The sequence below is a fragment of the Pteropus alecto genome, unplaced genomic scaffold (assembly GCF_000325575.1).
Source record: "Pteropus alecto unplaced genomic scaffold, ASM32557v1 scaffold40, whole genome shotgun sequence".
NCBI lineage: Eukaryota > Metazoa > Chordata > Mammalia > Chiroptera > Pteropodidae > Pteropus > Pteropus alecto.
This window is the reverse complement of record NW_006431919.1, coordinates 14814740-14826127: the sequence shown is the minus strand read 5'-3', so window position 1 is coordinate 14826127 and position 11388 is coordinate 14814740.

Sequence of the window (11388 nt, the reverse complement as noted above, 5' to 3'; positions counted from 1 at the left end):
ACGAACGCTGATCCAGGCATCCTCCTGTTGAAACTGGAGGCAGAGAGAAACGAGGCACGTGGTATGCTGTGTGACCCGAATTCCTCTGACCTCCCAGGACCCTGACGGGCTGCCAGTCTCAAAGACACTCTTTTCAGGGGAAAGGGAATCGGGAACTGATGGGGCTGTCCGGCTGGAGGCACTCGGGGGAACTGGCGGAGAAAGAGCTGCTTTCAAGTGATCAGTTTACACAACTCACTCCTATAGTACAGATGCTTCTGTATAGGTTAGTAATTTTTTTTAAAAAATCAGATTATAGTTTAAATGCACTGTGAAAACAATAATAAAAACCAGCTACCATTTATTAAGTATCCTCTACTCAGGGGGATATTTTAAAACTCTATGAAGTAGGGATTATTACCTCCATTTCGTAGACTAGCAAACTGAGTCTCAAAACCTGCCCACGGTTCCAAGGGCAGTAAGTGACAGCAAGAATTTGACCCCAGGTCTGCCTGCCTCCAAAGCTCCCACTGTGTTTTCTGTCACATATACTGAGGGAAAGGAATCCCATGGCAATGATTTTCATCGCCTTCCGGTAATGCCTCACAGCGTCAGTCCTGAGCGTGCAGTTTGTTTGTAGTGAAGCATACTTCTGGGTTATCCTAACGGTTAACGGGAAGAATCAGTATTGAACACTTTTCGACACTGAGGTTACAGCCACACGACTCCGTTCCTCCCCTTGACCACGCTTTGTGACCTACCACGCCGTCCACGTGGTTGGCATAGTGGTCAAGAGCGTCCGCTATGGCACCGCACTGCAAGACCCAGCTCCAACTAGCTCTGAAACGACCTTCAAAAAGTGGCTTACAGTCCATTTGGGGCCTTAGTTGTTTGTCCCTGCCACACAATCAGCAACAATAGAACCTATGTCATAGGATTTTAATGAAGATCAAACAAAATAATCTAAGTGAAACTCTCAGCACACCTGGTATATAGCAAATGTTCAGTAAATGTCCCTACCAGACCGAAGGCTCCCTGGGGGCAGGAAGCGTGTGTGCTTTGCGTCGCCACTGCAACCCTAGGACCTGGAACGGTGGCATGTTGTAGGCACTCACTAAACGTTTGTTGAGTGAATACTTTATTTAAGCTGACTCATCTAATCCTTAACAAATCTATGAAGAAGGGACAGAAAATAAAATGATTTTAAGTAGCATTAAATGCTAAGAAAAAAAGCAAAGGACAGAGAGTAGCAGAAAGGGGGGCGGAGGAGATATCATTGTAGATAACTAAGAGCTGAATCAAGTGAAGGACAAAACCAAGGGTAGGTCTAACAGGGGAGTGTGACGGACTGAATGTCTGTGTCCTTCGTATGTTGAAGGCCTATCCTCCAGCGTAGCTGTATTTGGAGATGGAACCTCTAAGGAAACGATTAAGGTGAGATGAGGTTTTAAAGGCGGGGCTCTGATCCAATAGGATTCGTGTCCTTATAAGAAGGACACCGCTTTTTTAAGCAGAGATCTTGCTCTCCCCACCCCTCTGTGCACAGGCACCTAGGAAAGGCCATGTGAGCATGCAGGGAGATGGGGCCACCAACGAGCCAAGAGAGGAGGCTTAAGAACGAAGCCTGCTTTGCCAGCACCTTGACCTTGGACTTGCCAGCCTCCAAACTGAGAACTAAGTTTCTGTGGTTTAAGCCATCCAGTCTGTGGCACTTTGTTATGGCAGCCCAACCTAAGAATATGTTCTAGGAAAAGGGACCGAAGGAGCTTGGCATTTAAAGAGTGACAGGAGGCCAGGAAGTGAGCAAGGGAGAACATGATGAGAGAGGGTTGGAGAGTCAGGCCAGGCCTGCCTGACAGGCTCTGGAAGCAGGATGTCAAGAAAAAGCCCTCACCTCCAATGAAATCATTATCATCACCACCACAATATTTAACATAAAGAACTGACTTTTTCTCAAACTTATGTAAAGTATAAACCAAGGCCTTTGTAGAAAACGAAGAGATTTTTATAGTTCTGTAACACGATCTATAGGTAAATCTATAGATATTCTACGCAAATTCAGTTTCTACACAAATCAGATTTCTTGCCATGGAGCAACCACTGGAAACAGAACCCCTTTCCTCTCCCTCAGGCAAGGACAAGTATGTTCCACCTATGAGCCACCAACACCATGCCCCTCACCCCGCCGCTGGGCCCACATGGAAGGGCTTCAGCTTCTCAGCACTACCGGATCTGGCCACGCCTGCTGTTTCCCATGCCAGCGCCGGGGTGGATCGACAGACCTGGCTGCTGCTGAAATCACTGGGCGATATGCTGCCTATGCCAGGAACAGAAACCTCCCCCAGCCAGCTCCGGTCGAAATGGAAGCTGATGGTTAGAATGCAGAAGTATTCTGGAAACAAAGCACAGTCAAGATCTGGAGTCTGGAAAGCCACCGGGAAGAGAGCACCCCACACTCTCTATCATCTCTGCTTCTTTGTTTACTCTCCCAACAGACAACTCGCTTCGTTTAACCAACTTGCATATGGTCCAATATACCAGCCTCAGCTCCATTTGGACTCTGAAAGTCCCCGTGGCCTCTCAGCGAGGCTCTTGGTTAACTAGCTTAGTTTGTCAATATCCTCGTTGCACATTCCCAGGGGAGGGATTAGATTGGTGTAGCCTCAGCTAACCTTCAAAATGACTCTGGCTAAAAGAGCTTTGTCAAGCCTGAAGACCATGAGCAACAAAAATAAAATTGTTTTAAGCAACTATGTTTTGGGTGATTTATTACTGTTAAAAAAAAAAAATTCAACCAAGTAAATTTGAAAACCTAATTGGCTTTATTAAGTAATTCATGGATTGGTCAGCAGTCCATCCAGCAACTAGAAGGGTGCTCCAAGGAATTATACAAAATGGAAGGTTTTTATAGGCGGAAGGGTGTGGCAGGGGAGTTATTAGCAAAAACAAACAAAGGAACAGACTATTTTTAGGCCTGGTCATCTTCTTTTGAGGGGAAGGGAATGACAAGGTTTTCCTCATGCTAATTACCCCTCTAGTATGGATCAGGAAATTCTGGACTGATTGGTTTAAAATTCCATTCCTGGGAGAGGTTGAAACTGTAATTAGGTTAGTTTTCAAGCTTTGGTTTGGTGAGATGGCTTAGCAAAAGTGACTCCATTTGGGCCTGTTGTTTGTTTTTTGTTTTTTTTTTTAACAGTACATGGCAATAGATAACTGGAACAGACTTGGGTATCAAAAGTTATAACAGAAACCCAAATATGTGGCATCATTACAGTCCCCCCTCTTCCAATATCCAAAGACTGAATATATATTTCTTACTCTAAATCACAGTATCACAATCGTCCTGTGTTTGGCCAGCAGACAAAAGCTAGAGGGGCCTCCAAGAGCACGTCTGTGAAAGTCTAACGGGCCTTGATGGTGACTTAAAGGAAAGTGAGGAAAATGCGTCTGGAAGCTGGAGGAAAAGGGACGGACCCTTGTGGGTGCTGGAAGGTGTGTGGTGACAGTGTTTTTTGCTGTAATGCAAAAAGTAGGAAATATTCCATAACAAGCATGAATGATCTGGCCAATCTGCCTACTGTAAAATGCAAAGGAGAGATTACAACTAAAAAAAAGAAAAAAAAAAAAAAAGGAATTTTTCTGGTTTTCAGGAAAAATTTATAGGGTATGTGAAAGAGTCAGAGTTGTCTAGATTTGTAAATAAATCTACTTCTCACTCCCAGCCTCTCCAAAGGGTAAACTATTCTCAAGTTAAAATGGCTTTCTAGCAAAGGTTGGACACAGCAGCTTTTAGGAGCTAAGAAAGGTTTAAGGAGTTACTTCCTTAACCTTTTCAAAATTCTTCTAAAGAGCTTAAGGGTGTTCCTTGCTGTCCCTTTACTAAGCAAGATTTCCAAGATCCTTAAGAGCATTCTCCCTCCTCAGCCTGAAAAGGCACCTAAGGTAGAAAAAAACTTATCTGAGCCAAAGAGATTTGTGGTCATGGCTTACTTCTCAATGGAAGGAACTCTGATAAGGATCATTAAAAAAATCTCAAAGTTTTTTAGAATTGGCTTGAACCAAGAGAGGAGATAGTGCAGGGTAAAAAGACAGCTTTGGATTCTAGAACCTCTGTGGACAGGAAGTAGGCTCAGAAACTACTCAGGGCAAACACAGGTTTAGCTTCTATGGCAAAGGACGGTGAAATCCAGAAAGTGGAATCATGAACTCGGAAGGCAGAGCTGCAGAGAATCATTGAATAGGACTGGACCCTAATCCGGGAAACTGCAATATGTTTACTGTGGTTTTCTGATGCCTATGCCACCGTTGTATGTTGGGTATGGAATATAGATAACTTGCCTTTTTAGTTCACAGATACTCAGATCAAAAAGAATCATTCTGGAAGAGCTGCAACTAAGGAACCACACTTATGGCACCTCATCCATACCTGGAAGTGATATAGGAGATGAGATCCTGGACTTCAAGCTTGAACTGGATGGTATGAGACCAGTGCCTGGCACATAGGAGTTGCTCAATAAATCTCTCTCAGTATTGCTACTTGATATCGGTTGAGCCACTGTCAACTAGCGAGGCCTCTGATAATGAATAGGCCTCCTCTCACGTAAGAGAACTACGAACCTATTAAGCCGGCTGGCCAAGTGCCAGCTTGCCTTGTACAAAGTCTCTGGGGCTGGATGACTGGAAACAGACATTTCAAACAAGGTTTGGGCATTTTGTTTGGTTCTAGATGTAAAGTGGCCCAGTTCAGTTCCTGTTGGAAAATGACTCATTTTCTGCCCTCAAGCATCAGTGAGTATGAAGGTAAACAGTGGGTAAGAGGGTATAAAGCAAATAAGGTAAAGAGAACAGACTTCTACTCCATGAACAAGATCAGCACTGTGCATGAAGACTCGGCTTCTGAATGGATAGAGGATATAGTCTGATTTTGTTAGCTAGTCAATTCAGCTAGTTGAATATTAATTCAAAGTTGACTTGCACAAAGATCTAAAGTTTGTGCTGTATAACATCCAAAAGCCAGAAGTGGAGGTTCCCGCCCTGAGGAAGGTTGCGATCTAGTCGTTGATGTTAATTCAATCACTTACATCTAGTCATTCCCCTAGCAGGTCTCCTTGCCTAAGCTGTTATCTTTACCAAAGATCAAGTAAACGTTCTAAAATGTGGTTCTAATCCTGACACTCCTCTGTTTTTAAATCTTTGCTGGGTCCCTGTGGTTCTTCGGACAAAGTCCAAACTCTTTAACGTGGTTTACGAGAAACTTTATGTTCTGGCTTAAAACCCTCCAGTGGAGCCACATTCCTTTTAGAACGGAATCCGAACTATCTGTATCCTACAGGCTCTGTACAGACTGGCTCCTCTCTGACTTCGTCACCTTTCCCCACCTTCTACCTCACCTCTCTCACTCCACTGCGAACTTCCTGGTTCCCCAACACGCCTCAGAACCTTTGCTTGCTTGGGACACTCATCCTTGAGTTCTCTGCATAGCTGGCAGCCTCTTAAACTTCTCAAGTCAACCCTAGTCATCTAATCTGTTACCCAGCATCAAAGAGCAGATTTCCTTAACAGAGTTTATGATAAGCTGCAATTATCTCACTTTATCTGCAGACCCCTTGAAAGCAGGAACCCTATCTGCCACTGCAATACCTTCCACTCATGGAGCAGGTGCTGAGCGTAGAGTATATGCTCAAAATTTTTGTTAAGCATGAATGAACCTCCATTTTCCAGATTTCAATTCCAAAGCTCAGAGAGCATAGAGGACTTGGCTGAAGTGGCAGAGCGAATTCTGTCTGATTTCAAGGTCCGTGCTCTAGACCAGTGTGGCTCAAAGTAGCTAGTCAGTGAATGGTTGCTGGTCTAAGCCTAAGGCAGTGACAGATTGTGTCAAAATGTACAATAATGCAAACCTACCTTCATGGAGCATATCTTGCTAAGAAAAGAAATGTCAGCTGAACTAAAAACAGTGTGCTTGGTGAGGTACTTGATTCACATTCCCCCTCAAGCTCCACATCTTACTGGGAACTGATAACAAAGAGTTGTGGGTGACACCTGCCTGTGTGAGGCACTTTGACGGCACTGCTTCAGCCTGGCCACCACATAGTCCCCTCGTTCTTCTTTGTCCCTTAGCCAATGACTTCATATGAAGCACCTCGTTTATTTTTGGCTCCTCCTTCTATGCACAGGAAGTATCAGTCTGTACCATAGATGAAGAGAATATTGAGGTGTTTTTGTTTTTTTTGTTTTTGTTAAATCCTGCTTTTCAAAGCCATCAAGAAAACTTTGTTTTGAACTCTTCCCACTTTTGGAATTTTCATGAGGCTCTATGCTCCAGAAAGCTATTCTTGCTGGTTAGTTGGCTACGCTTTTAAAGCCCAATTTCCAAAGTAGAACTATGCAAACTATTCTTATCATACATCCTGGCCTCACAGCCTGAGGCAGTGACAGCCTTAAAAATCCTATAGTGAAGGGGCCTGTCCTTATGTGCTCTTAGTCTCTTGTTACACTGGCACGGAGCTCCCTAACCAGAGGCTGCCCTCATTCTCCAGAGAATACAGAGTGTTCACTTCTAACCTCATCAAACAGGCCCCTCACACACACACAAACACATGCACATCCCTGCCAAGATCTTCGGTGGTGGCAGTGATAGGAAAGGTTTGCTCACTCATTCAGATACTCAGTGAGAACTTTCTACGTGCCGGAAACTGTGCTAAGAGTTGGTGATTAAAGGACAGTGTCCTTGCTACCTAGGAGCTTTCTGAGCTGAGGAAGTCAGACCAAATGTAATAGAAATAGTATCATGATGAATGCTATGAACAAAAGTACTAGTTTTAAAAGGTCAAACAGGCACCCTAATCTAGTCTGCTTGTGTCTGCTAGAGAGGGCAGACAGACATTTAAATTGATGTGCGAATATCAGCATGCATGCTTTGTTCTCTACTAGTCACCACCAAGGCCACCCCTTTGCTACCATGTGCCAGGTGCTACGTTAAGCACTTTAGACACAGGAAGTCATTTTATCGTCACAAAGGCAGAGAGGTATGGGAACCATTTTTAACCCCATTTTATAGATGAGGAAACCAAGACAGAGACAGGTAAAATTATAACTCCAAAACTGTACAACCAACCCGACGTCAAAACCTAATTTTACCTGATTGTGATGCCTGGTTTGCAACTATTGCCCTCTACTCTGACCTGGTCAAAGCCTGATGAATACACTCTTGTAGGCGGCCCAGGAAGGGGCCAGCTGTAATTAGAACTGCCCCTGATTAAACAGGGCATTAGGAAGTACGTGATGGCTCTCAAGTCATGCTCTCTTCAACATTAGCCCCATAAAGTGCAATGATTCACATCACTAAAATGCCTTTGTTGTCAATAATTATTGATTGCTGTAAGCTTCCAGAAGGATGAGAATTTCCAGGTTGCTTCTGAAGGACTTAGGTCCAAACCTATCGTTTAATTATTAGTGAGCCACCATTCTGGGCCAGGTCCCAGGAGAGGTTTGGGCACACCAAGTAGAGTAAGTCGCAATCCTAGTCTTCAAAGAGCTCCTCTGGTATTGAAGGGGACAGGCAGGTAAACGGGTCACTGTGTTACTGTGCAACAAATAGCAAAGGTAGAAGCTTGTACAAGGACCAGACGTACCAGAGAGGAAAGGAAGCCTCTCTCTGGAGGAGGGAATTTCTGAGTTGGGTTTTAAGGTATGGCTGGGTGTTCAATGGGAACTCAAGAAGAGAGCCTTCCACATGCCAACGGGGCGAAGGCATCAGGCATAGCATGCACTCGGTTTACTATAAGCATTTTTTCTTATTGGAGCATGTAATAAAGGGCATAGAGTTGCAAGAGAAGCAGCTAAAGAGGTTCGCAGAGGCCAAACATGATGGGTCTTATATCCTAAATTAAAAGGCTGCGATTTTAATCTGAAGACAATGTGGGGGAGAGGCATGGTTCTAAGCCCTGGAAATAATACAGTCTGGTTTGCTTTTGAAAAAACTCACTCTGACATCAGTAAGGCAAGTGGATGGGGAAAAGCCAGCCCAGAGGCAAGAAGAGCCTTTGAGGGTATAAATGAGATGCGGAGGCTGGGGCTCAGGCGAGAGCAGTGAGGCTGGCAGGAAGGAACAGACATGGGGTAACAGCCAAAGGACTTAGTGACTGGTTGGATGTGGGCTGTGAGGGGGTGAGAGGGGTCCAGGATGACTCCCGACTTTTATGCTGGCTGAGTGAGTGGATGCTGCTACCACCAGCTGAGGGTGGGCCTTGAGGAGAGTGAGCAGACAGAACAGGGGTGGGAGGATGATGAGTTCGAGCCTGGACTTGCTGAGGCTAAAGTGCCAGGAGGTGGAGATCAGCAGGAGGAGCACAGCTCCAGAGACAGGCACTTCCTGTCCCTATAAGAAAAAGTCTGGGAGGACTCATTCCTGGGTGGGGTGGAAGTAAGTGACAACCATGCTGGGGGCAGCTAAGATACAAATCGTCAACTGCTAAAACAAACTGGGTTTTATGACAAAACATGGATTGCATCCCCAATCTGAGGACAGGATGGCCCTGGAGGAGCAACAAGGCCAAGGCAGAACCCTAATTTCCCACTTATTTATTCCCCATGCTCCTCTTCCTTAGCAAGTGGCAGCACCATACACCCCAATACTCAAGCCCAAACCCTAAAGCCTCCCCTTCGTGCCTCCCTTCCCCTCTCTGCATCCACCTCATCTAACTCGTCCTCAACCACCACTCCATCTCAAACAGCCTCATCACTCGTGACCCCCTCCTGCTTTCCCATCTTCGCTATCATCTTCACAGCATTTATACTATCTAAATATATACCATCTACCTACTTTATATTATCTAAAATAACGTTACAGACCTGTCCACTTGTTTCCTGTCCAGGTCCCCTCTGGAATGTAAACTCCAGGAGAGCGGGGGCTTCGTCCTCTGCTGCATATCCCTAATCCCCAGAACAGTGCCTGGCACACTGAAGGAGCTCAGGAAGCACGTTAACTGAAGTTCCTGATTCAAGCACTTCTCTCGTCTCTGCTGTCACTACACTGATTCGAGTCCCCCCACCCCAGCTCCAGGAGCCCCCTTGACTTGGTGACTGATTGCATGTGGGCCAGGAGGGCGAGGGAGGGGCCTGAGGTGACTGGTGTTTGCAAATCGTGGCACCTCTCCAATCCACACACTCTCCACAAAGCAGCCAGAGTAACCCTCTAAAATCATAGATCGTGTCACTCCCCTGCTTGAAAGCTTCCAGAGGCCCTTCCCGTGGGTCCTTAAGGCCCAGCATGCCCACCTCTCCAACTTCACCTCCAATCACGTCACTCCGTGCTCTCTCCTCCCCATACTCGGCTTTTGTTTCTCAAACCAAACTTAGCTCCAGTGCCAGTCACACCTATCTTTCCCAGCAATCTGCATGGATCCCAGCCCCTACGCCACCTCCTAGAAGTCTTCCCTTACCATCCAAACGAACATGGTGCCTCCTTCTCCTCTGCTGCAACTCCAGACACCCTCGAGCACAAGGGTCCCAGACCCCTGGGCGTGGACCAGTACCAGTCCATAGCCTGTTAGGAATTGGGCTGCACAGCAGGAGGTGAGCGGCTGTGAGCCAGGGAAGCTTCATCTGTATTTGCAGCCGCTCCCCAGCACCAGCATCACCGCCTCAGCTCCACCTCAGATCATCAGGCATTAGATTAGCAGAGAAGCCCCGGTCCCTGGTGCCAAAAAGTTTGGGGACCGCCGCTCTAGTACATCAACCTGATTTCCTTCATGTCACTTATCACAGCCTATTCTTGCTTACAGATTTCCTAACTTGATTTTTGTTTCTCTCTTTTTCACCTCTCTTCCCCACAGCATGTACTCCAGTGCCTGGAACACAGTTAAAGCTCAATTAACATTTGTTGGATGAAATTGTGCTTCCACAATCATGATGATGATGATGATTAAGACCATGATCCTGATGATGCTCACGCTAACGATGCCCTCCCACGTCAAGCTGCTGCTTTGAGTTTGTGGATCCAAGGACTGACTAGAGCATGTCCCTGACCATCTAATTAGAGACAGAATCTACTGTTACAAGCTTGTGCTGGGCTTTGAAGCTGGGGTGTGCGTGTGTGTGTGTGTGTGTGCGTGCGCATGCACGCCGTGTGTGTGTGTGTGCGTGCGCGCGCGCGCGTGCACGCACGCATGTTTAATTCATGCCAGGAGACCTCGCAGTCATCATTAGGTACACTCTACCACCTGTCTCCATGGAAACCCACTCAGTAACAGCAAAATGAGGATATGTCAGGTGTTCTCTATCACTTTGCAAGACAGAGCGGATTTATCATGTTTGGTAGAAAATATATATTAAGACAGTCTCTTGGCCCCTTTAGATGCTCTTCTCAGTGCCCATACTCTACCAGGAAGAACTTTGAGGACATGCTAGACAAGAGAGAAAATGCAGTTAACCGGACAGTGCTGGAGGAAGGGACTGGGGCTGACAGTCAACGTGGGCTGCAAAAGAAAGATTCTGGCCAGAAACTGAAGCAGGATGACCTGTCGGTTTCAATAACACTGTGAACTTAAGGGAAAACATAGCTGAACGTATCTCAGACTGCTCCGGAAAAAAAGAGACATATTTTAGTGAACCTCAAAAAGCAGAGATGAAAGAAAATGCAGACAATTTTTTCATTTTACAGAGGGGTAATTTGGAGCCCAGAGAGGAGAAAGGACCTTCCCAGCGTCACAGAGAAATTCTGTGCCTGATCTAAGAGTAATTCCTCATTATTTAAAGTTCACTGTTTTTCTGGCGCATAACGTCACAGGTGTAAACCTAATTTTACATCCATTTCTAGTTCTCCTTCCTCTATGACCATAGCTGCGCTAACACAAAGCACACACGTATCACTTCCCCTTTGACTTCCAAGCTGATGCTATCAAAAAGAGGCAGGAAACGACCGAAAGATATGAGGGTGCAAAAAGCTTGCGGAATCAGTGGGTGAATCATATTAGCCAAAGAACACTCTTTGAAAGTCATGTCAGATCAGAAACCATGACTCTCACCCAGTAAAACTGGGAAAACAAGGCCATTCAAGAATATGTGGGGTTTTATGTGGGATGAAGTGACCAAGAGGGGAAAAAAAAGAGGAAAAGAAATAGTTTGACCAAATTTTTAACCAAGCTGTAGGACAGAAATGTGAATTCAAGTTTGGGTTCTTAATCATTGTATTTCAACGGCTGGCGATGAGAATAAAATTTAAATTAAAATTTAAAAAGAAAAGCACCTTGCAAAGTGCCAGCTCTTAGAACATGCTCCCTAAGTGGAATTTTGTGTCCCCTCCTATCCTTATTCACAACCCTTGTGTTATTCTGCACAAGGAAGGGGCAATAAGGCTCAATCCTCCGCTGCCAATTCTCATACCATCTGTTGCCAGTCATCGAA